Genomic DNA, 27,693 nt, shown 5'->3' with positions numbered 1-27,693 from the left:
ATTCCATCCCCATATTTACATTGTCACATGTGTCCATCGGGGCAAGGTGGTAGGGCACTGGAACAGATTCGTGCTGAACAATCCACCACACAGCCACAGACAGGCTGCACAGCAAAGGCACTTTTTGACGCCTCGAGCGGAATAGCGAAACCACGTAAAAAGAACCGATTCACGATTGCGTGGTAACGCGAAAAAAAAAACGAATCCGAAAGCTGGGCGTTCCGTTCAGGGATGGTCAGTTGAAATTGATACCGAGGCGAAGGGTATTATCATGCTGATGATGTTTTCATCACCACAATGCAAGGTAATTGTTTTCACTTTTGCGACATTTGAACCAGATGTTAATTGACGAAACGTAACTTACGTATGCATGAGGACTCTCTTATTTCAGGTTCATTCAGTTTTTCATCAACCGACTCATTACTGATGCATCACCGAACATACTCTTTACTATTGATGAATTAACCTTTCAATCATTTTTTTTAAATTCAATAAATTTCAGTAACCGATAATAGAATCACAGACTAACAGACATGAGAGTATGAGTAAATTCTTTTAAAAATAATTTTTCGTGATGCACTAGTTCCACCTATATTGTACTGCGCGAACTATTTACTATCGGTACACCCCTTGTGTTATGTGAAAGTTTTTTTACTAGTTGGTTTCCCCTCGTTTGTCAACACCGATCAGCTGCTTGCAGGGATGCCTGATTTCATCAACATATTTGAGAATGAATCGACACAATAAATTATTGGATTACATTGATAATACATTTAACTTTTTCGCGAAGATAACCATTTATTTGACGCAACGTTGTTCATAAAGACTATTTTTTATTGTGTTGGTAGTTTTCACCCGAAATTAAGTGGCGGCAGACCAGAAGCAAGTAAATATTGTAACAAAACGGGTTCGATTTTGTATTCCGTTGGAGGATGAGAAGTAGGCACAATTATGTATATAGTTTTGGCAATATGTATTAAATCTGTATCCTGCATGAAATTCGCATGGACGTAAACAAATCAATACATTACAGGTAATTCTGTATGAATGGCAACTCTGTTGGTAAATGAAAAAATAAACACAGTCTAGATAACAGACAGGATGTTTTTGATAGGGTAACGTGGCGCCATCATGACACATGTGAGTACTGTCCCAAATAAAGGAATATTCGAAATGACCGGTAAAATGATTGAAGAATCTAATTTGAGTGTCCTGTCTGTTAGTCTGTGATAGAATAACGACCGTTTTGTTTAGTCATGTCTCTCTCGGGTGTCACTGCACTTTGATGAAGCTCCAATATTTCGGACGATTCTCTCGTCCGTCATAACAAATCGAACATATCAGATTCATTGTGCTTTTCCATGCCATAAAACTATCACTTCTTAGTTTTTTTTTTCAACATTGCTACTTCGGTTTTGCTCTAATGAGGCAAAATTATCATAAAGTTCCAAACTCCTTTAACTTTGTGGGGTTTGTTTGGTTTTTGATGGTTCGGGCAACATTGTTTGTTTACTATCCAACGTACAAGATTCAGCCGGCACTTGCTTCCATTGTTTGAGGGATCAATTAGCATGTTGTTTGTTGCTCATTCAAGACAATTTTGAATATGTATGACCTTTGGAAGCAGCGAGACGACCACGAAATGCACAATTTCTTCCAATCCGGTTCGTTGCTGCTGCGTCATCTAGAAGAGGTAGGGTTTTGAATGATTCACAACATCGATCTGGTCGAAAATGTTAACTTACCATTCGAATTACTTCGGCAATATTTTTTTATTCAATTCAAGCCGGAGTAATATTTGATTGCCAGTAGTCCTAACAAAACAGTTTGAACAGTAGCCTTCCGCAGAATTGCTTTTCGTTGATGATTCAATAAAATGGACCAACCGAAGGACTAAGCTCCCGCAAGAGTCACATCCAATTCCAATCTCCTGTCCAGCGCCCCTGCAAATACTGTCTACGTTGAAGACAATCTTTTTTTTTCATGGATGATTCTCCGCTTGGATGACTAACAGTCGGGCCTAGGTTAGCTCAGACTATGGACTGGGATTACGCACAGGCACCATATCGAAAGAAACTGTTCGTCTGCACGTGCTCATTCTGCAACTCACGGTGGGCAGCGAAACACATCTTCTTCCATTTCTTCTCCAGAATTAATTCCAAGTCCTGCATTTCTGCTTCTTTTCGGACTTATCAATCAATTTCTGTGTAAACTGACTATGAGACCAAGGGTCGGAAGTACCATTCGACTCAGTTCATCAAGATCGCAAAATCTCTGTGTATGAAGTAAATGTGTTCTCCGAGGGGCTTAGTTGATTTTTTTTTAAACATAGATTCATAATAAAGGTCTAATGGCCGTATACAGGATGATATGCAGTGATGAAACTTTTCCCTACGCTCGAATCCGTAGATTTGGTATCAAGTGTACTTGTACTCATATAGTTACACAAACAGCCTGGAAAAAAAAAATTGTCACGCGTTCTCAATGAAAGAATCCAACAGTCTCATTTTCTATGTTTTACTGTCTCATTTGTAAATGACCGACACCAGAACAAACGAAGAGAGACGTCACTCCTTCCTTTAGGACAAGACGAAACCAAACTATCGTCTGCAGGGAGCATCAGCAGAATTTCAATTCTCATTCTTTCATCGATGTATTGAAAATCTTTGACGCTTGGCTATAAAGAGTGACTAAAATACGACAAATCGAAGTAATTACATCCCAGAACCTCTTTGGAAACCAAAACTACTACAAATTTTAGCACCAACAGGTAAAAGTCATTGTGAAACCTTCTTCTAGCATTTTCGATTCTCAAAGCATCGGTTGAATATCGACACTGCGTAAAGGCTTTCCCAGAAAGTATGGACGCATTTCGATTTCGCTGTAAATAATTCACAAGTGTTAGATATTCAAATTTTATTCGATATACTGATAATATTAGACTACAACAATAGAATATTCTTCCCAACATTTGCTACTTAGCCTTTGTAGACTAGCTCTCCTCATTAAATTCCGTACAGACTTCTTGGCGATAAGTTTTGACACTTTTTTCCAATCTTTTTCGAACTGTTGAATGGTTTCGGCTGCCGAGACATGTTTCCTAAGATGTGCCTTCGTTAATGCCCAAAATTCCTCAATTGGTCGAAGAGTTCTACCGTTGATTTCGAGTAGTGACAAGAAACAAAATCTGGCCAAAAGACAACAGGATCCTTGTGGCTTCGAATCATGGGTAGAATTTGTTTTTGTGAACATTCCTTGATGTATATTTCGCTGTTCCTTGAAGCAGCGGTGATGAAGGGTTTCGAAATCTAACCGCAGCTACAAATTGCTTGCCAGACCATAGCCTTCTTAACAAATTTTTCGACTTCAATCGATATCTCGGACTGGTTTAACACTTGCCCTTCTCGCACCGTATAATATTGTGGTCCCGGCAAGGATTTGTAATCCAGTTCCACGTAGGTTTCGTCGTCCATGATTATTCAGTTCAAATTTCCAGCAAGAATCGTATTTTACAGCTTTTGAACCCTCGGCCTGATCGATGCTTCTTGTTTCGGACTACGTTTTGGTTGTTTTTTGCTTCTTACAGGTTCGAAGATTCAAACGTTCTGTAGTACGAAGAGCATTTGACTTCGAAGTGCTCACTTATTTGGTCACATCCCGAACTGAAACCTCCTTCTTTTGCTTGAACGCCTTCAGTATACGTTAATCCAACTGAGGGTTAGCAGGACATTTTTTTCGACCTGTTTTCGGTTTATCCTCAAAGGTGTTATCGTCACCGAACTTCCTGATTGCATTTCGCACGGCTTTTTCACTTACTCCTTCCATTTTAGCTATCTTTCTCAGTGACAGTCCACGTTCTGTGCACCATTTGTACACAATTTTTCGACGTTGTTATGCTGAAAGTTCACGCATTTCGAAACAAACTAATGAAAACGAATAAACAACTGCACAAGTGGTTAGAGAAGAGTGTAAACAACAGGACGCAGCCATAAAAATTGACAGATTCTGAATCATTGCGAAATTGCGAATTCTCATAGCTTGCAAACAACGAAGCTGAGAGTGACATTCATTTCTCGTCATTTTCGTCTATCTTGAGTAAATGAAAATGACTTTTTTTAGCTCTGGTAAAAATAGGCTCCCAAAGATTAGCGATCGAAGGCTAATTGATGTATGATTACTTTTATAACTTGACATGTCAAAAATAATTATGGAGATCATGTGACAATATTTTACGTGCTTTTCGGATAACGGTCAGTAAGCCATCTGTCAACATTTACTTTGAATGGTAATTTTTTGAAGTAATGATTTTAACACCGAACGAAACATGAAACATTTCCTTTTCGATTACGATTTTGACTGACAACCAGAGAGCGCCGTGTCATCCTGAATCTTTTTTCAAAGTGAATTTTGACAAATGGATTATTGGGCGTTATCAGAAAAAAATGCGAGATTTTATGATTTTCCATACATGTCAGGAGAAATAATGCAAAATCTGGAGGTTTCTGGAGAAATAATGCAAAATCCGTAGATTTCTTGAGATTCGTGATTCCGTAGGAAAAACAAAATTCATATATCTACGGATAAATCCGTAGGTTTGGCACCGCTGACGATGTGTGTTGAAATATCAAATGTCACTCACTTTTCTCGAATATGGCTGAGTCAATTTTCGTAGCGTAGCGTGATGGGTAAGTCGGTTTCTTCCACGCAGTCTACTAGGGTTCGATTCCCAACTCTGTACACAGGAGCGTCTTTCAGGGGTTTGGTACCTGGTGGGAATGACGAAAATCTGTTAGCGGTCAGTATGCCGTTTGTTTCGTTCTTTCGGCACATCAGGATAGACATTGCATTTCGGCGCAAATAAGTGTTTTCAAACTAGTCTGCATCGGTCAGCTAAAGTCTAAAATCCATTTTCGTTCGGCACGTCAGTTTAGACAAGGCACTAAGTCTAAGACGGAATGTAAACAAAATTCAAAACGGTTATGTGCTCTAAGCACAAAATTAGGCTAACCCCTGAATGGTCGAGAATAGTACTTAAAGCGTTTTTGCCTTTCTCATATAGAAAGATTATGCAATCACTGTGAAAACCGACTTTTGAATCGAGGCCCGGAGGGCCGAGTGTCATATACCATTTGACTCAGTTCATCGAGTACGTAAAATGTCTGTGTTTAGGTGTGTGTGCACCGTTTTTTTTGCGCTAACTTTTCTCGGAGATGGCTGAACCGATTTTCACAAACTTAAATTCAAATGAAAGCTCTTCAGGTCCCATACTAAATTCCTGAATTTCATTTGAATCTTACTTTCGGCTCCAGAGCTATGGGATAAAATGTGCAAAAAAATAAAAATATGTGTTCTAACTTTTCTCATTGATGGCGCGACCGATTTTCACAAACTTAGATTCAAATGAAATCTCTTTAGGTCGCATAAGTAATTCCTGAATTTCATCCAGATCCGGAAATATAGGGTAAAGCGTGTTAAAAATGTTATACCATCACTGAAAATTTTCTAAATCGACCTCAAATATTCTCCAATTGGTAATTTTTATCAGTAGAGGGTCAAACAAACCGATTTAGATTATTCTTTCAAGAATCGAAGAAATTATTTTGAAGAATACCACAGTATTATATATGATATTATGATTGATATGAGAAAGGCATCATTACACCACTAGGTGGATAAAAACAGGTTTTTATTTTTATATGTGTTCTATAAAAATTCTTACATCTTCCAGAAAAAATATGAAAATATAAACACTTGTATAAGTTTTAAAAGATTTTCACGGTTTATAGATAGAGGGCGCTACATGATTTTAGGGGAGGGACCAGGGAGAAAAATTTGGTATAAAATCGTTTGGCATAATGGTTGTTTAGCATAATGGTTATTCGGTATAATGGTAATTTGGCATAACGGTCATTTGGCATAACAGCTCAACACGCTGCTCAATAGAATTTGTTATAATTAATTGCGATTTTGAAAGTTCTAATGCGGCCACACCTCATCGTTTTAATGACCTGCTGTCCGAGCTCGCTGCATTGCATTATCATTTGGCATATACCATATACCATACCCTTATACCAAATAACTATTTTGCCAAATAACCATTATGACCAACGACATTATGCCAAACGGTATTATGTCAAATGATCTCATGCCAAACGGGACGCCCCACAGTAAAGACATTGCACTTCGTTGCAGGCCCGTGCGCAGGAATCATTCAAAGGGGGGGCGGTTCAAGGGAGGGTTCAAGGGAAAGTTCAAGGGTGGGGTTAAAGAGGGGTGGGGAAGGTTGAAGGGGTTGGGGGAGGGGGGGGGGGGTTAATTCAAGTGACGGAGGGGGGGTTCAAAAGGTGAGGAAGGTGTAAAACTTTGGAAGAAAGGTCAAGTTATGCACTTTTACATAAAAAGTACTCTATTGTTCATGGAACTTACTGTTGAAAAATTTTCCATGGGGGGGGGGGGGGAAGTGTTAGAACCCCCAAAACTGCCCCCTGCTCACGGGCCTGCTTCGTTGCAAATAAAAAGTGTTCTATAAATAGCAGATACTTTACGTCTGCTTAGCGGTTCAAATGGAGCTGACAAGTTTTGCATTAAGCAGTTCATTTTGAACTGCTATGCGCTGATGAGTCAAAGACGAAACGAAAACATATAGAAAACGGTTATTTGCCCTAGCACCAAATTTTGCTAACCAATGAATGAGGAAGCGAATACAATTATGAAATGAAAAGTGCAAAAAAGCTACTATTCGGGGAAATCATTTGTCCAATTAAACTACTCTGCATGTTAAACACACGGAAAAACAGCCTAATTGAATGGAAGAACCGAGCATGCTCAACTGAATTCAGAGCATTTAACGGAGTACCGTCCGAACATAGCTGAACTCGTTAGGTTCTTCTGTTAAATTAGGCTGCTACTTCATGTTTTTCACATGCAGTGTAGTTTAATTGGCAAAACAATTTCCCCGAATAGGAGATAGCTACGGATTCGAATCCCGTCTCGGTGATTGCTTATTCGCAGTTTTTATTTCATAGTTGTATTTGCATGTCATTTTCAATTTTGATTTCGTCGTTAGATTCTGATCAAATTGAAAACTAGCTCAAGGCGGCTCTACGCCTAAACAAGACTAAAAATTAGAGGGTTGTATGCAAGACACGACCGATCATGATTACATTAAAAATGAAATAATTCTAAGGTACCCATAATAAATACAAAAATAAAGAAGATGATGGATGCACTAAAAGTCACAAATTACAAACTTGCTCTACTTTTAATGTTTACATTTTTGGTGAATGATCAAAATGACAATTAAATTCTTTCAAAAGAATCGATTCTACTATATTTTGATGCCTTCAACAAATTTTTACATTTGAAAATTTTTGGAAAATATCCTTTAAATGAAAGTCAGTTATGATGATTTCAAAGTTACTTCAAAGATCAATTTTGGATACGAACAATCTCAAGATATAAATCTGGACAAATGAAACGATTTTATGTCATCATAATTTTCAAGACAGAGAACGTACAAATTTAATCATTTCATAAACAGAGATTGGAGAAGATTTTAAATATTTTGATCGAAAAATGTGAAAAATTTGAATAACCGTTAACCAATAAACTCAGTAATAGTGTAATTTTAATGATCCTTCGTTAAAAAGCGTCGATATTTTTCGGAAAACGTCTGAAAATAGAATAGCAGCAATACAAGGAAGAAAATATGTGACACAGTCCGAAGAACATATTTCGTTAATTTAATTGATTTTCACTTTTGCATATTAAGGAACCAATGCATACGCAACCAAATTCCTTAATTTTGTTTATATTGTAACTTGATTTTATTATTACATGAACGAACATTGTCAATGTTACAGCGCATGTAGTAAGAAGACACTTTTTTTTTTTTTTTTTTTTGTTTCAATTATAGAGGCTTTAACATTAATGTCATTCGCCTCTTCGGGCCAGAAAAACTTTCTGACCCTATGTGCGGGGTTGAGAATCGAACCCAGGCGGGTGGCGTGAAAGGCATCGACTTACCCATCACGCTATACCCGTCCCCAAGAAGACACTTGTTGTTTTGATGTAAATGATAATTTAACTGAAACTGGCGGTAACCCGAGTTCAGTAAGGATTTAAGTGATACATGTAAAATCGCAGATCAGCTTGTCTTGAGTTTATCTCTAATACTGTATTTTATTGCATCTGATAATTCTATATATGTGAGTCTGTGCAACTTATTTGTACTAAGTTTCGAATCTTTTGAAGCGTTTTATTCCTGATGGGACAACAGCAAATCGATACTGCATAACGATTTTCATTGCATTAATTTTGCTACACTTAGTCTGGATCCCTTCTATAAGATTCTTGGAAGCAAGAATCGACCAAAATATTATGCTTTATACTTCAATTTGGTTCCACGATTATAGTTTGGTTAATAATAGGGTCTGAAGGATTATGCTAAGAGATAGTTCTTTGTATTTAGCTACATTTAAAGAAAAATAATTATCTATGATTATCATCATAACTTTATACTGAATTTATTTGCGCACCACCGTGTTGTTCGTTTGTAAATAGAGATTTCAGTATGCAAACTACCCACTGACAAATTAAAACATTTTTCAACTGTTTCGAATTAAGTTAAATGAGGAAAATTTATCAATAAATCACAGAGATACAAGCGCTTCAAATTACGTTCGAAAAATCTATCGCCGATAATTCTAAGTTGGCCTGCTAGTTACCGGAGAATCAAGATAAGCCATGGGTAAACTAAAACAGAAATGTATTCGGGCATATCTATATAGATTCCCTTTTGAGCTATAGTTCATACTGCTCAAATCGGACAAGAGTTTGACATCATTCACTGAAACTGTCATTGGCTCGTGAAAACATAGGTCAATTCAATCCAATGCAATTGAAATACATAAATGACGTTACCGCATAAGTTTAAGTTAATTGTTTTCGAATCGATTGGTAGTTAAATTATATAAATTCATCAACAAATGACTGAGTTCTAAGCGTTCAAAATTATTACAGAAAAAGGTTACGCGGTTATTTTTGCATTTTTTAAATTGACTCCCAGCCTCGTACAGTGAAGAGTTAGCAAAAGCGACAATCCAACGAGCGAACGCATACACAATCTAGTCATCACCTCACTGAACGAGCTACTTGTTTCATTCACAGTCAAGCATCAACTGAAATCAAGAAATGATTTGCAGCATATATTTATAGATTCCTTTTCACACTACGCAGAATGATGCGGTGTTTTTATGCATGACACAAAGCCTCCTATGCCGAACAAGCAAATGACGTCAATTTGGTCAGCTAGGATTGGTGGATGAAAATATAGGTCAATTCTAAACATATTTTCAATAGTATGCTATTGAAATACTGAGACTACGTTGCCATACATGTTTAAGTTAAAATTTTCCGAATCGATTGGTTGTTATATTATGTCAATCCATCAACAAATGACTGAGTTATTGCGGTCAAAATTATGACTCAAGAAGATTACGCGGCTATTTTTGAGTGAAGAGTAAGGCATTTTTAATGCCAAAAAATCATTCATATTCGTACTTTTTAGTATGGCTTAAATTTTGCATATGTAATCTTCGCCACAAACGCAGCTTGTTGAATTTTCCTTCGTCGTTCCAGGGTGTTAAGACCTAACAGGCGACATCGATCAGGATACGGCGGTAGATCCAAGGGATTTCGCCAGGAAGGATCCCTTAGCGCTAGCCGAATAAATCTTTTTTAAACACGCTCAATTCGCAAGTTCCAAACGAGTTGATATGAACTCCATACCAAACAGGCATTTGCAATGGTCGCACTAAGGAACAGTATAATGCCTTCAAACAATGCGGATCCTTGAAATCTCTGCCGATTTTAGTTATGAATCCGAGTTGTTTCGTTGCCTTAGATATTAAAGCAGAACGATGCTGATTAATCTGTGAAATGTTATTACTTGACATTTGGGAATGCTGATCACAAAATGGTTTCGTCGACATCATACGAAAAATTCATCTAGCAGTTCTTGAAGATGGATGCAGTCCTCATAACTACGAATTACTAAGTACAGTTTCAAATCATCGGCGTAGATCAGCTTGCATCCATAACCAAGCAGCAAAGCGGCATCGCTGAAAAACAGTGCGAACAGAAGGGGACCCATAGTACTGCCTTGTGGAACTCCTGAACTATTCGTAAACGGGGATATGTTGTAGCTGACATTTGCCTTAATGACATATAGCTCAAGATGGAGAAATAATGTACCAAAAATTATGACTAAAATTCTAAATACATTTTTATTTTTAATCTTCCGACAGGATTTTGAGAAAGATTGCAAAATTTTCAATCGAAATGGTGTCAAGCAAAATTGTGCCAAACGCTACCGTTCTAAAGATACAACGAATTTTAACTATCGATTTTTTGAAATCCATAGCTTTTGGTCGTTTTCGAGTGTTTTTCAAGTCTTTTTAAATAAGAAGCAATTTTGTCTGAGACTTTTCCCTTCTATGCTGAAAATTGGTTCGGAACTTTGGTAATCTTGAAGAAAAGTTAGTGAGATCATTCTTGCAGTTTTTAACCATTAGTTATTCGAAATCCGATTCCGTTAGAGTCGAAGTTGATTCTACCTGTAACTCATTATCGATACCTATAGGATTCTTAACGTGTTACTTCGGAGACAGTAATTGCTGATAAAAAAGTTAGTAGTAATTAAATTGTGCTGAAGTGAAGCTTCGAGCACATGCGTTACTAATTCGTATTGAAGAAGAAACAGCTTTTACAAGACTGAGGGTGAAGCCAGAGAGAAAGCGACATGCGACGCGAAGCGATGCGATGCGATACTTGACAAATCGCACGGAGTCGCGTGAAAGAGCTCCGTCCATTCAAGTTCAACAGAAAAATGACATGTATGTCAGAGTGAGTGCGGTGCGATCGGTCAGTAGTCGCACATGTGTTTCTAATTCGTATTGCATGAACTCGTGAATACATATTGAAGAAAAAGCAGCTGTCAAAAAACAGAGATAGCAATGCAATCGCGATCTGTTCGTTAAGTTCAACCCAACAGATTGATCAGGTAATTGTTTATTCTTACAGTTTGTGGTCAATATGTATGAAAATGAAATTTAAGCACTTCAACTTAATTAGATTGTACCAAACAAAACTGCGTTTTAAGAAGTCTTGAAGAACTGATAGATATCTTTAGTTGTTTGACAATTAATTGAAGAAATTCAGGTAAAAACTTGATTGTTTCTGTTCCAATAATCGGCGGGACTAAGCTCGCCGGATGTGCTGTTGGGCAACATTAAAAAAATATGATGATTACAAAATAAGAAACCTGCCCATCCCTAGTACCTCTCTTTCCGGTTGTGCCCACAACGATCTCAAACTCAAACCAACCAATATCAATACAACACATGCTTCGATCATATACCATCCATAGTTTATGACCCCGGCATCCAGTCGGCGGCCGCATTGCTATCAATCCAGACGAATTTAATTTAATTATATATAATTTTCACAACTTAACATAAATTTTATCCACCTTGAATCACGGTGCCGGTACTGGTAGGTGCATCGTCTGTTTACCGTATGCAAGTCCATGCAGTCCCTGATGAAAGGCGCCTCGGCCAAGTTCATCCAACAGTCAGCTGAAGCTCAGTTGATGTTTTTTTCTATTTTGCTTACTGAATGAACAGAGCGCATTGCTAAACTGAGAAAGATGAAGATGGAAGCTGTGCAACGCAATCCGACTGCAGATGCGCAGTGCACACGGCAGTATCGACTGAATTTAGACAAATAAACACACAATCGGCGATCGATTCACCGGGTTTTTTTTTTCTTTCATGTTTTGTTGTTGTTGCACCACTTTCGAATGCTTAACACGATCGTTGTTACGTACCTTTTATTCAGCAATATGGCCAGCAAGAATGTCTCCGGATGACGACGGTCGAGCGGGCGGAGAGGTCTTAATTACGGTTTTCCTCCCATGGGCGCATAAGTCGAACCAAAGCGACTGTGGCTTGGAAATACGCACCGTTGCACCGCCGATCAAACAGGGCTGTTCGTAGTCTATTAAGACAATAATTATTCATTCAACGAACGGCACGAATGTCGTTGATCGCGCGCCGTATGGCAAAATTCTGCTTAACTTTTTGTGTATTACATGCTGATCATAATTTTCTGCATAGTTAATGAAGCAAATCAAAGCTTACTATTAGCTGGTGGAATTACCTCACGTTAGAAGTCGGGGACTTGCCCGAACAATCAGAACCAGTCGTACCAGCAACACACTCACATACACATACACAACACGTAAACACAGCACGGCTCACATAATGAGTTATCGGTTAAGCCCACAGCACAGGTCTCGATAGCACTTAAAATTCAACACTCGCACATTTTCCTCTCCTGATGTCGATAGATCGCGCACCGTCAAGGGTGACAATTGCAATTTCCATCCATCTCGCGTTGTTGGTTGGTCTCAGGTGCAGTTATTGCCAACACCGTCAGTCGGACGACAAGTCGGCATTCAAATGCGTCTCATTATCTTGGTTTTCGGATTCTTCCGCACGACCGATGATGATCAGTTGCACTGGGCTACACTTGAAAACTGTTGGTCGTTAAGCTCGCTGGCTACCGAGAAGTGATACCAGGCTGGCGATCCAAATGGGATTTTTATTCCCGCAGTTCAGCACACGCTGCCAAAAGGAGAAAGAAACAGAGAAAACAATAAACGAACAATTAGATTTTATTTGACACTCGAAATGCCAATTGGTTGCTGTTTGGTTTGTATAATTCCAGTTTACTACGACCCAAAATTGAAATATTTATGCTTGAGGCTGCTGCGAACTAAATTACGAAGAAATTCAAATTTAATGCGAGAGCTTTCCATACATCCAGCCTGCGCTTTAAATTATATTCCTTTCGCAATACAAGCAGCGTAATGCGAAGTCATTGGATACGGAAATTTAAGTCGTCGTTTAAACTGCACCTGTTTTATCACTTTTTCGCCGAACGCAATTCAAGAAGCTCTTGGAATACAACTTTTTGGAGGCAGATTGTAACGTACCACGGCTTTTCGGCATGCGACACTCTCCTTCCTCTTCTGTTCTATTTTGCTAAAGTTATAAAACGTCAAATTATATCAACGCAATCCACAGCGTCGATTTCTCTACAATGTGGATGCCGTAATTTGTAAGAACGCAATTCACGTAATTAAAAAAGAAATGGTTGATTCCTACATCTCGAAGTGGAAGTAGATCGACTTTTGAAGCAGATTTTTAAAAGGCTAGTGTTGACACTGCTTAAAATTTAGAATCTATTCCTAGAATATTAAAATCTTTTCAAAACCAGGAGAATCGTGGCTTCTATTTGCATGATGGATTTTAATGAGTTGAAAATGAATATTCCAATTTCGAATCCATAATACTTTCAAAGCCAACACCCATGTGTGCAAGATGAAAGTGAGAAGAATTAATGCTATTTCGCAGTAATATTTCCGAGTAATAATTATATGGCGAGCTTTGGTTCACTTTTGATCATTTCGCGAGAATAAACCGCAAACAGATTTGGTGTCTCAATTTGTAAACTGAACATTTCCTTTGTGAAAATGGGCACGTTTTTGGGTGGTTTAGTTTTGCAGTAAAATTTGTTTGCTCCGGATCCTGACTCGAATTCTGAGCAGATTTTGACCGATTATGAGTGTCAATAGGATTCATTACGCTGAGATTCGGTCATAAAGTCTGTTAGAATTCCACTAAAAGAATGTAATACCAAGACTTTGTTCGATAAAACATACCATGGCTTTCAGAGGTCATTTGTACAACTCTCGCGCAAATGTTGCCGACTCTCAAAAAACTATATATTATAATTCAACCTTGCCCAATGACTGTGCACACTTTCAGCTACGTAAGCAAAGCGAAGTCTTGGCACTACATTCCTTTTTTTGAAATTTGGCCTTTCTCTTACAACAGACTTCATAACCGATTCTTAGCGTACAGAATAGGCTATGAAGTCTGTTGTTAGCTGTTGGCTAGTACTTCGATTCTACTTACATTATGAATCCTTCCAGGCAGTGATGTCCGAGCTCAGCACACGAGCTGCGCTATACCTGCAGTGTGGGCCTATTAAACTCGTGTGCTGAGCTTTTCAAACCAGACCCATGAGCGTGTGCTATTTGTGTAGTCCACCTGCTGACAAGAGACAATACAAGAGCGGACACTGTGTGCTTAAAACTTATATTATATTATTAAATAAAAAACAAAAACGGACACTCAACTCAGCACGTGAGCTAGCACATGAGCCAGCTCATGAGCCAGCATCGCGAGCTGGTTCTTCAAAGCATACGACTCTCGATCTAGTAGCAACACGGCACACGAGTGTGTGCTTTAGACTTCGTGTGCGTGTTTTTGAAAAGGTACAGCACACGGACTGTATGAGAGCTGGCTCGTGTACCGGGCCATCACTGCTTCCAGGTCGGGGCTCGAACATATGGCAACTGACTAATAAGACCAACGCCATATGCATTGAATCGCCAACACGGGCCATTTTAGGTATAGTTCCCTACTTTTATTTTCTATGATTGCGGTTTCAGCTACGTACCTTCATATAATATACAAAAATCTACCAGAAATTGCATGATTTCGACCCCACAAAGTAGAAGCCTTGAAACTGTCCTGCTCATTGCCCCACTATTGAATGCGATGAAATATAACTTATAAGGCAACTCAAATCAACAACGGTACAGGTACTCTAGATAGCTAATAGAAATGGGTTATAGCTAATTTCATATAGCGGTAGAGCCCAAATAAGCAATCCTCTAAAACTTCCCATGCAAACTTGGAACTAAAATGAACATAGGTAAGTGGTGTCATTTTTTTGAACATTTACGATCTTGGAAAAAGCGGTTGGATGATGTTAGAGACATAACCGAGTTGGCGTGAATACGAAAAACATAGGCTCCTTGAAACTGAAACTGTGAATTTTTAAAGCATGATATCAACTTACAAATACCACAAATACAGATTAAAATTGGGGCGAAATAAAAGAGTTGGATTCAATTTTCGATGGATGATGGATATTTTATCATCCACCGTAAATTTATCAATCACTGTCCTGCAGTGAATTCCATACATGAAACTTCTTTATCATTTAATCAAGACTGTTGGAATTTCAATTTAATTTTTCTTTTTTTTATGTTAGTCTCCTTCCTCATCCGTGAGTTCAACCAATAACCAACTAAGGAGTTTATCGATAAGTAGTTAGCAACATTCAAACAATTATTACTCTGAAATGGCTTAATTTTTTGCAGCGTGTTTTGCGGTGACTGTTTGTTTACATGTCAATAACAGCTGCCAAATCGATTGGTTTCGGTACGGTTTATCGTTTCAATGATGAGTCGAATTGATCCGGAAACGCGAAAGAAAATTCTGCACACTTGCTGCTCAGAAAGTGGTGTCACGTACAACGAAATTGCAAAACGGATGAAAGTGCACCACACCAGTGTCAAAAATATTATCGAGAAGTTCGGTAAGACCCTTTCCATGAAGGATTTGCCCCGATCCGGTAGGAAAACGGGTCCCAGCCAGGCCGGTCGGGACTTAAAAGTGGTTGAGTACATCAGGCAAAACCCATCGGCGTCGACGCGGGATTTGGCCAAGCAGTTCAACACCAGCATCGGGATGATTCAACGGATCAAAGTTCGGAACTCCCTGAAAACGTACAAGAAAAAAAAGGTGCCAAAAAAGTCCCTGGTACAGCAAGTTCAGGCCCAAACAAGAGCGCGAAAACTGTATAACCGGATTCTACAGAATAAAGACGGATGCATCCTGATCGACGACGAAACCTACGCCAAGGAAGATTCTCGAGCGTTGCCCGGACCGCAATATTATACGAAATGGGTGTACCAGGACCTGGACGACGCTGACACCACGGTGGCGATGGAAAAGTTTGGGCAGAATGTGTTGGTCTGGCAAGCAATTTGTACCTGTGGTTTGCGGTCGTTGATTTTCTTCACGAAGGGCACAATTAACGCCAAGGTGTACGAGGAAGAATGTTTGAAGAAGAGAATGCTGCCACTGTACAGAAAGCATAAGGCTCCTCCTCTCTTCTGGCCGGATTTGGCTTCAGCCCACTACGCCAACTCCGTTCTACAGTGGTTGTCAAAAAATAATGTACAATTCGTGGAAAAGGACATCAACCCACTATTGGGCAATTGTCAAGCGGCTCTTTCGGAAGGAAGTTACAGCGTCCCAAAACATGCAGGAGTTTAAAAAAAACTGGACAGCTGCCACCAGGAAAGTCACAAAAGTAACTGTGCAGAATTTAATGAAGAATGTCAAGTCCAAAATGCGAGAGTTTCACAGAAACTAGGATTTTCTTCAATATAATCAGTGAAATGCATAAAAATGTAATTTTTCTACAATATATCGGAAACTGCTGTCAAAATATGTTTTTTTTCGCTTTTTTATTTAATAATCAATGTTGCTAACTACTTTTCGATAAGGAGTGTACTTTAAATAAAAGTGATGTAATGATACAAACAAATCTGAAGTAGTTACAGAATATATAAGAAGAACTTTTTTTAGTAATTTATAGCAGCTAGTCATTTGATAAAAACAGTATTTTTGAGTAGTTAACTCATGAACAATATAAAAATTTGAGGAAACTGGTAGTAATATATTTTATAGTCGAAATATATTATTATAACTATATATGGTGGATCCTGCGGCGAAGAAATATTGATGTATACTTCTTTGAGAAAGGGTACACACTAACGTTCTCTCTACTGCAGTAAACTTCATACTCTGACATATAACCATCGCTGACGTACCGAACGGGCAGCATTCAGTTCATCATTCGTTTCTCTTTCAGTCAAAGCTCAGTTTAACCACCGCCAGTTGATCTCTTAAAAAGAGAAAATATCTCTGAAATTGAATAAGGGAGCGGGCTTCAAATGAGGTTCATGTAAACATTAAACCAGTAATAATAGCTGAAATATTATTTACGGAATATACAATAAATATTTGTTTCCTCTTTCAGTTTTCCTTTTTAATACTTTGGAACACATCTCAATACATGTCAAACAGTCGAAATTATCGATTTGAACTTGCTGGTGATAATCGAAAACTCAAATTAGAACCGTCACCCCCTTTTTTTTAATTCTGGCCGGAGAAAATTTTGGTTATCGAGTTGCTGTTCATTCGAACTTGCTCACTACCAACAGTGAAGACAATAAAACAGGTATTACTACTTGGAAACTGAGCAAGCAACATTTTAAATGACTAGCTACGATCATTCAATTGATGAATTCTGAGAGCTTCATTTGAGTATGGTAACAAAAGTCAAATGAATGAAAAGGGATATGCTGATGGCCATAAATTTCATTTTCATCTAATAATATTTGATTGAAAATGAAATTCTGCAGCACTGTTTATGAAACGCTCCAAGCTGTTTTTATTCATAAAGTTTTCGATTATTTCGACTCATATGCGCTTAAGGTAAAATGTAGCGGAATGCGTGAATCGCGGTTTTGATCAATTATTCAAAAACTAGACCGATTTTCGAAAAACCAAAAACACTTCAGTTTTCAAAATCAAATTCATCACAACTAGGTATTCTTAGAATTTTGAAGTTTTGCTTTGCCGAGCCGTAATTGGTTTTTGAAATGTATAAACGGTTACTGTTCCGTTCCACGGGGATGGTTTTAGAACTGAAAAGTAGTGTTTGTAGCAGAATTTCACAAAGAATCTGAAAACGCAACTCAAAATTATAAAATTTAGACAAAACAACTGAAATATGAAAAAGTTTGCATAAACTTTTCCGCGTTTTTTTTATTGCTTGCGCGCCGCTGTTTCGTATTAAGATGGTGTGAGAAATGCACGGTGGACTCGGTGGCATTATATCGGGAGCAAAAATTACATATCACATAAGAACGCGAATTTATGCAGCATTGGGTTTTGTGAAAACGAGTTGAATACAATAAAGTGGGTATTGTAAGAAATCGTTTATTTTCCAAGTAATTGTCATTTATAATGCTAAAAATGTTCAACTCTGTTGAGCTCATTGCATTGATGTTGCTGAAGCAATAATGCTTGTCTGTGTAATATCATATAATAAGTATAATTTTAGATTGTAGCAGTTTTTATAGCAAAACTAAAACTTCAACCTTGACAGGCTACTGAATGAAATGAATACAAGCCAAGTACTATTGTTCATGTATAATACTTGAAAGCATAACTTTTATATAACCTGTGATACAAACCATGTGGCCTGGTGAGCTACTGCAAAGATATCGAAAATATTTGAATGTTCTCTTGTCTTCAATCGTTCTTTTGAAGAAGAATCCATGCTTGCTACTAAACTCAGGTATATATATGGTTAGCAAGTTAGTCAATACATATACATATAACCTCATGTTAGTCATTCATAATTACTCATGATTCATAGCTCTAGTGTAAGAGTAATCACTAACAATAACGATTGAATTGGCATATATTCAAAGTGTGAAGGATTCAAAAATCCATTACGTCCAGTCTTTATTACAAGCCAATATAACGAGAGGTAAGCCCACTGCGCTCAATCACTGAGAAAAAGCTCTGGTTTCTATGTGTCGGTTTTTCTTGTTATGTTTTGTGCGACGGTTCGTTCAACTGAAGCGGATGAAATTTTGTGCACATTTTATGACGCTACATTTCACCTTAAGCTTAACGTTCAACAATGAAACAAAATTATTCTTTCTTATTGCTGGATCTAGAGTTGTTATTTTCTTCCTTGGAGGAGAGGCGTTTTCGTTTCTATCCAACGAATGAAGCACAAGCAGTGGTTCGCTATTCACGTTCTTGTCCACTTGGTTCACTTATTTTGAATCCATTATTTTGTTCACTACAAAATACGGTACTTGGATTCTGCCGTCCCGAACGTAAGCGGCTTTGTTTTATCGACTGACTTAGATGAAATGTGAAAGCAAGCTAAGCGCTCTATGCTTGTTCGAAATCTCTAGGAATCCAGAAAACGTTTCGAGAAATTTGTTAAACATGGCCAGCGTGTATGTAGCATGATAATTATTACAATCACAATGATCTCTTGATTTAAACGCAGCAATAACTTTAGCCCCTTGAGGCACTTAGAGAGGTGAACTGTTCGATTCATCACATTAAAATACTGGGAAACTAGTATAGCGAATGCAGAAACGTTGTCAGGTCGCAACCCTTTCTATTGTGTCAACTTTGTTTCAGTAGAATTGTGTTTTCATTTCAAACATTTCATTTTTTAAAACGGTTAGCTTGTTACCGATGAACAGCAAACAGAGCACGTTAAGCAATGCAATTACTGTGTTCGCTCAAACGAAGTAAAACAAAATTTCCCATGCAGCACCAGAACGATAACGATTCGATATTCCGTTGAAGGTCAAATTGTTTGAGTGGGGAATAAATTCACCGGCTTTAACAATCATTATTAAAACCACCAGGCTCAGACCCAAATAAAAGAATGGCGACACGCCACCCATCGAAAACAGAGATCGAATTGTAAAAATGAATTCAATATATCAGCATCCAACGACACGAAACGGCAGAACAATATTGGTACTGGGGTAAACATTCCTGGAAAGCCGCATATTGGTTTCATCCATCACGTGGAACTGCTGATGGGGATATTACGACCGAAAGACTTCCAGTATTCATTTTGAGTAATTTTCAAATGTCATTTGTCTGAGTGGGTCATAAAAAGTTCTCGATGAATTGTCCCTAGTTTCCGATTCTACTAGATGCAGAATCTGCATTTTATTTTGTGTTCACTGACCGCTGTTTACCGGGTATTGTGATTGTATTAAAAAAAATTGTTTTTCCAAAATAACTAATTTGAACTTGTTCCAGCTTTTCAAACAAAAAAAGGCATAAGTAAAATGCAAACGTTAAGATGAATTTAGTAATGTTGTGTGTTTCATTAACTTGAAAAATATTATATCGTTTTAAATTTTTCTAGAATGAAATCTGCTTCCATTTTCTGATGTACTGACTAAAGAAGTAAACAAAAAGTTCGTGCATTATATCCGCTTTTTAGTGCCATTCCTTCTAACAATTGGTGTTAAGAGTTTCATGAAGTCGAAGCAAATATATTGTATTCGATTACATATGACATTATAGTATTTGAAAGACTGCTTGGAAAAACAACTCGAAGTTATGCAATTGTTTGCAAATTATTGCAAATTATTATATCTTTCATTGCTAGAAAATCTGCAAACAAATTAATGTTAAAGGTTGGATTGCAAAGTTAAAAATAGAAATGTTCACTAGGGTGAAATTTTTTATTACCATTTAATTCTGTTATCTGTGTTGTCAACTAAGAGGTCGAGATCTCAGAGATGGCTGGTCCGATTTTGATCAAACTAGTCGCAAATGAAAGGTCTCCTGGTTACCCTGAACGCTATTGAATGGTTTTGAGATCGGGTGTTTACTTTTGGAGTATTACGAAGTTTTATGTCAAAATTTTAAGTTAATGTTACTTACAATTGATTCTAAGTAACAAAAAGACTGTGTACATCATCCTTTTTTATGACTGTTTGCCTCGTACCGATTTTAGCACGGTTCGTTTTTGGCAACATAATCGTTCGAATATGACATATGTAAAGAAGATGATGACAGAATTTTCGAGTTGAAAGCAATTCCATAATTATATTGTTTTAAACTACTTGTTGGAAGAACATAACACGAATATATCATTCGAATCAGTTCGTCGAGATCAGCAAATGCGTGTGTGACCAATAATTTCACTAAATTTTTTTCGGAGATGACTCAACCGTTTTCTACAAACTCAGATTCATATGAAAAGTCATATGCTCCCAAACAAGGTTTCTGAATTATGTTTGGATCCGACTTCTGGTTCCGGAACTACAGGATGATATGTGAAACGAAATTACAATTGTGTAGCTCATTTTTCTCTTTGATGGCTGAACCGATCTAAGATTCAATTGAAATCTAAGAATCAGCTAAGATTCAAATGAAAAGTTTTAAGACTCTATAAAACATCTTGCTTTTCAATCAGATCCAACTTCCGGTTTCGGGACTACAGGGTAATTAGTATAAAAATGTCTATTTCACATACATTAATCATGTTTATCGGGTTAGCAGATTTGGATAGTCCATAACCAAATAAACATATTTCAGATTTAGTGATATTCAGTTTTCAATTCGGAAGGTACCCAAAAATTTGATTCGCACTACGATTTCTCAAAGATGTCTACACTGATTTTCAAACATTTTGAAACAAATGTAAACTATACAGCTACTCAGGTGAATTTGTCTGATTTCGGCTACACCGAATTTCGAATTCCGGTTCAACTATTCGAATAGTTTCTTAAAGCTCAATCGTTTCCTCAAAAAAGCCAAATCGAGTTTCAGAAACAAAAATTCAGTTTAAAATAAACTTATATTCTTATACAGAATTAATTAATTTTATCCAATTCTGACTTCCGATTCTGGAATTACAGGATGATGATTTTTTTTAAATTCAAACTGATATAGAAGATGACAATCCCAAAAAGCTTTAAAGTTGGACTCAAAATTATTGCAATTTATTCGTCATATGGTCATACGAATCGGTTTGGGTTATGCTGGTTTCTGAATACCGGCTCTGGAACTGCCTTAAATTACTGTAAACTCTAAAGTGGAACCTACTTCGACATATCATGGAATGTTTAATCGATTGTCACACTTTTAGATGTTGGAATGTTTAATCGATTGTCACACTTTTAGATTTTCTGTTAAAATACTCAAACGTTGAGAGTTAATAGTAATATTCATATTTCTTGCATTTCGTCTTCGACTGATCAGTACCTAAGCAGATTATGTTGAACAGCTAATGCCACCTCGAGAAACAACGTAATCCGTTAAACTGATAAAAATCTAATGTTTTTATTTTCGCGAAACGAAGTCGAAGAGGAAACTTAAAAAAACATGAAATAATTCATGTGCACTTTTCACAAACGTGGATAGCCAGATACCAAAACCCTCGAGTTTTTTTTTGAAACATTGCATTAAAGAGATGTTGTTAAGAATTTTGTTTTTCCGGTGTTTATTTTTCTGTAACACACGTTTCCTGAAGCATTTCCTTAAACGCCATTTTTATGATTTCAATAAAGGTCATGCACAACATACGTTTTGCCTTTCTCATATAGAAAGGTTATGCAATCACTGTGAAAACCGACTTTTGAACCGAGGTCCGGAGGACTGAGTGTCATACACAGATAAAAATATTTTGTGATTTTACATTTATTTTCATGCACATATTTGGAGCAGGCAATTGAATGGCAATTTACATTATAAAACGAAGCGGTTTGTAAATATACAGTCTTGTTCAATGAAAAACTAAATGAATTTTAATGTAATTTTACATCAATCGTGGTTTTAAATCAGATTTTCGTTTCAACTGATGTCTATTTCATAGTACTATCGGTTTACATGTCGTGTAAGTTTCATCTTTTCTTTCTGTGTACACCATTCGACTCAGTTAGTCGAGTACGCAAAATGGCTGGGTGTATGTGTGTGTGTGTGTGTGTGTGTGTATAACATTTCTTTGCACTCATTTTTTCTCGGAGATGGCTGAACCGATTCTTACAAACTTCAAATTCAAATGAAAAGTACAATTGTCCTATACAAAGTTGCTGAGTTTTATTTCGATCCGACTTCCGGCTCCGGAGTTACAGTGTGATTTGTGAAAGATCACAAGAACACTCATTTTTCAGAGCTATTTTTGATAACACTTGGAAAATCCTCCAAATTTTTCAACCATTTTTGCCCTACAGATAGATGAAAGTTTTGCAAAAGTCAGTATGTTTTTGGTTTTGATCAGTTTTTCAAAATTTCCATCGAAAACTTCCTAAAACCACCCGCGCGTATGGTACTTGGCCTTAATTATCTGAGTTTACTAGAAAATTCCAGATTACATATAAATAAGTGATAATTCCGAATATACAACACAAGCTGATACAACGTCACAATCAGGCCATAAAACAAATTTTATACGAAAAATAATTGTTTTTCAAATTCGTTGATTAGTTGTTATGTTCTCAAATATAAATATTTCATATTAGTATAGTATTTAACAAGATAATAATGTATATAGATTATTACTATACATGTTATAGACGAAGATGGCTTTTACCGTATCAAAGAACGCTCTCTTCTCATTTAACATAGAATGGACGCCAGTGCGAGAGCGAATTTCTCTCGATGACCCGCTGTGGGGATTCACTCTGAAGCAACAAACGGTCGCTCATTCTCGTTTTGCGATCCGATTCTATACGGGCAGTGGATAATTGCAATAGAATCATTTTATATTTGCGCTTATTCTAATTATATGCATATAATCTTTGTATAAGTTGTGTATATGAAAATGTCTGTGAATGTTCCACACAAGGGTTCTGAGATATTGTAACCTAGTATGAGAATCATCAAGTCGAATCATCGATTCGATTTTCTGCGATAATTGTCAACTTGTGTGAGGTGGAGCGAAGAAATGTAGAAAAATTCTCTAACGGCCCATGCATTTAGAGGCAGCAAGTTCTTGTAGCATCATCTACCAGAATTACGATGTTGTATACAATGTAGAGGAATATCGAACCGCTCTCTGCCAAATTATCGGCAATCATCAACACTGGTTATAGATATATTGTAAGAAACGTTAGTATGCAAATATATGAAAAATGTTTCTAACATATTTCCAGCCAAAATTACCCAAGGTTAGCTGAATATGTACAAGCGTGTAAATATATACGACACCAAAGATAAACTCAGGATAGTGTGGTGTGAGATTTCTTAGGTATCATTTGAACAGGACTCCTCGATGAGCTCGGTTCACTGTCAGTTCCAGTTTTTTGAAGCTAAACAACAACCGTCTGATCGCTAAATGCGTCGTAACTATGACAATGATTGTTTATGTTTGAAACAATATCAAGTTACAGTATGAACGATATTGAGCAATTTTTTTTCATACCCAGTGATTCTTGAAAGAATAAAATAAAAACTACTTAGAACTATTGCTAAGAATTTATTTGTATTTTTTTTATTGCCTCTTCCCACGAAGCACTAAAGTCAATTGAAGCAAGCAATCATTATGTGCTGAATGTAAACATGCGTTTCCTTCCTTCCTAACTAGTATTGTTTCTATGACATTTTACCGGAACTAGTCGACGCTTCTTAACGAAGGGTCAATAAAATTACATTATTACTGAGCCAACTTGTTCACGAATACTGACCCAATATTTTTATATGGATCGAATGGGACATTGTAATCTTGAGTTTATCTTTGGTTCCACCATGGCCATAATGAAAATGAGTCACACGAATAGTAAGTAAGTAAGTAAGTGTTGTAAAGTCAGCTGCATTAAGTTGAATATTTCTTTTCGGTGCAAGATAAAATGTCATATAACTTGACCAAGAAAGAATAAACCTATGCACTAGCTTCAACAAAACTATGGGATTAAAGGGGGTTGCCATAAAAAACCGCTGTGTGTGTATGTGTGTGTGTGTATGTGTGTATGTGTGTGTGTGTATGTATGTATGTATGTATGTATGTATGTATGTATGTAACAAAAATATGCATTCACTTTTCTCAGGATGGCTGAACCGATTCTTACTAACTTAGATTTAAATGAATAATCTTATGATCCCATAGGCTGCTATTGAATTTCATTTGGATCCAACTTCCAGTTCGGGAGTTACAGGGTAATATGTGAAAATTAAGTATAAAATGTGCACTCAATTTACTCGTAAATGGCTTAACCGATTTTCACAAACTCATATTTAAACGAAAGGTCTTAAGATTATGTAAAATTTTTTAGAACATTTTATTCGGATTCGACTTTCGGTTTCGGAACTAGAATGCGATAAGTGGAAAATTTTCAATTTCATGTGTATTTTTTCACAAACAATAGCAAAAACAAGTACAAATCCCTTAAAACTAACCCATAAATTAGAAACTTATTGGTTTGTGGGCATATAAACTTGATTCGGCACTAGTAGTACACAGAAAAAAATAATGAAATTTACACGACATGTAATTCAATGATACTTTGAAATAAACATCAATTGAATCAACAATTTGATTGAAAACCATCATCGGTGTAAAAGTAAATTAGAATGCCTTGATTTTTCAATGAATTATACAACATATTTTAATTTACGCTTAGTTTTGCTTTTAAAATATATTGAAAACTAAAGATCTGAGGAGTACATTTATATTCAATTTCCTGCTCCAAATATGTGCATGAAAATAGATGTGAATATATTTATCTGTGTACCCCATTTCCTGTTCCGGAAGCATCGAAGGTGGTTAAAAAAACTCCAAAAATAGAAGTTACACAGATAAAAATATTTTGTGAATTTTCATCTATTTTCATGCACATATTTGGAGCAGGCAATTAAACATAAATTTACTTTACTATTCCGTACATTTCAATATAATAAACTAAGCGTTAGTTGAAAGATACAGTTCTCTTCATTGAAAATTCAATGCAATCCAATTTACTTTTGTATCGATGATGGTTTTCAATCAAACTTTCGATTCAACGCATGGCTATTCTATGTTATCATTCATTTACATGTCGTGTAAATTTCATTATTTCTTTCTGTGTACTTCGATTTCGATACTTAAACTGATTTTTACATGATTTTTTACCTCAATTGAAGCTCATATTGTCTCAAAAGTTACTGTGAAATTTCATCAGGACTCAATCTGACTTCCGGTTCTGCTGTTACAGGAAGATGAGCGTCAAAGCTTTCAAACCGCCATATAAAATGACGATACAAAACCAGAACGCACCGGTACGAGGTTAATGGTCCCATGATCCTATACAAAGCTTTAGAATATCATCCGAATACAACTTTCGGTTCCGAAATTACGGGGTGAAGAATGTAAAAAAATGTAAAGCGTCTTTTCAAGCGGACTTTTCCAACCATTAGTCATTGTTAGTAGACTAATCAAACTAATTCCGGCTATCCTGTTTCCCGATTTCCGATTACGGGAGGAAGCAAAAATAGTGTTGAAATACTCCATAATGAAACTCAGACTATTTTCTCAGAGATGGTTTGAACGATTTTCATTAACTTAAGTTTAAGTAGAAGGTCTACAATTTCAAATAAAACTCCTGAATTTTATCTGGATCCGACTTCCGGTGGGTTACGCGTTAAAAATTTGATAACGCCACCTGAAGCGACGGTGTGAAAGAAGAAAAAAATTTAACTAGTTTTGGAACTGGTCCAATTAGAAGGTGATGTTTGTTTCTGACCATACGAACCATCTTGGGCTATTTCGTTCCTCGAAATTAGGGTTTGAAAGTAATAATAGTGGTAAAAATAGTGGTCAGAAACTGCAAAAAAGATCTACCTTACTTTTCTTCAAGATGGCCAAATCGATTTCTAGTTAAACTCAACTTATAGATTTAAAGGAACTGTCTAACGGTTTCATATAAAATCCCTGAATTCTTTGTGGATAATACTTCCAGTTCCGGAACTATAGGGTGATTTGATTCTTAGACTTTGCTAGATTACGTTCGAGCAAACTTTTCTATTTCTATTCAATGAACAGTTGTTTTTAGAGCTCCACAATATTAATCTATATTGATATGATGGTATGAATAATATGAGAAAGGCATTCTATCATGCTTTTCGCCGCTTGGAAAGCTCATCTCAAGTCTAGTAACTTATCGTCACTTCTTTTCCGCGTGGACAATTCTTAACTAACAAGTTCCAGTCATAAAAAAGGGAAAGGAATTTTGATCTAGAATTTAAAGAAAATCCCTAAAAATTTGTTCCGAAAATATCTTCTCATGATTATAAACTGTGTAGATAGTTCTTCGAAGATTTCCGTTGATCTGCCATCGCTGAACTCTAAGAGACGAGACGGAATCTTCTTTTTCACTTTAACTTGATCTATTCTGCATTGAAAGATTTCAATATATCGATCGTTTCTATTTCCTTGAGTCATCTCGAGAGCCTTGTCCAAGGTTCAGCTATAACATCATGATTTCACGAATTCGAATTCATAGCAAGAATTTTTCCCAAAGTCCCACTTATCCACCAACGACATAAATCATAGCAGAAATCAGCACACCTGTTGTATCGTATCCTCTCTCTCCCGAGGAAAACCTAACCATATCAACAGCTAGAAAACTCAGTATTCCACCACTTCCGAAAATAAACCCTCTATGAATTGAACGACAATATCACCGGTCCGATAAATCCGTTCAGCCGATCTTGCACTTGATCATTCATCCATCCGTCCATTTGTCAGCAGCATAATTTCTTCACTTTCCTTCAATTTGCTAAACCAAATCATTGAAACCACTCATCACTGTTTCTCACTAACAGCTCACAAGCCAACCACCGATCGGAATGAAACACCAGGCGCGCGCGTTCCACCGAAACTCAAACCGTAATGTACCGCCGCTAAACCACCCGACACGGTAGCGAAAGTGATGTGAAACCACTGACAGACGAGGAAAAACTGAATTACCGAACGTTGGATGCTTTCCACACAAAACACAACACAGCGCGGCTGGCGTCAGAGTGTCACGTCGCGTCGCATTGTAACAAACGGGCTTGTTGCATGCATTGCCGGCCCCGGCCGAAAAAGCACGTGTTGCGCTCCAGCATTGCAGCTCGTCATGGTATCGCAACATGCGCAGTAAGCGGCAGCTGGTTCTGGCGC

At 37.1% G+C, this 27,693-nt stretch overlaps 1 protein-coding gene across 1 annotated transcript in view; it reads right to left on the bottom strand.

Moving 5' to 3' along the window:
• Nucleotides 1-25,724, bottom strand: part of LOC131431202 (calcitonin gene-related peptide type 1 receptor) — a 228,978-nt gene extending 203,254 nt beyond the window's left edge. The window contains exons 1-2 of the mRNA XM_058596780.1: nt 25,663-25,724; nt 11,888-12,686 (exon numbers count right to left, since the gene is read on the bottom strand). The gene's annotated coding sequence lies outside the window, so the exon portion shown is untranslated. The remainder of the gene's footprint in view (nt 1-11,887; nt 12,687-25,662) is intronic.
• Nucleotides 25,725-27,693: the final 1,969 nt, after the last annotated feature.

Source organism: Malaya genurostris, chromosome 2 (assembly GCF_030247185.1).
Source record: "Malaya genurostris strain Urasoe2022 chromosome 2, Malgen_1.1, whole genome shotgun sequence".
Lineage (NCBI taxonomy): Eukaryota > Metazoa > Arthropoda > Insecta > Diptera > Culicidae > Malaya > Malaya genurostris.
Note: the sequence above shows the minus strand (reverse complement) of the source record. Positions and strands in the feature narration are given on the sequence as shown.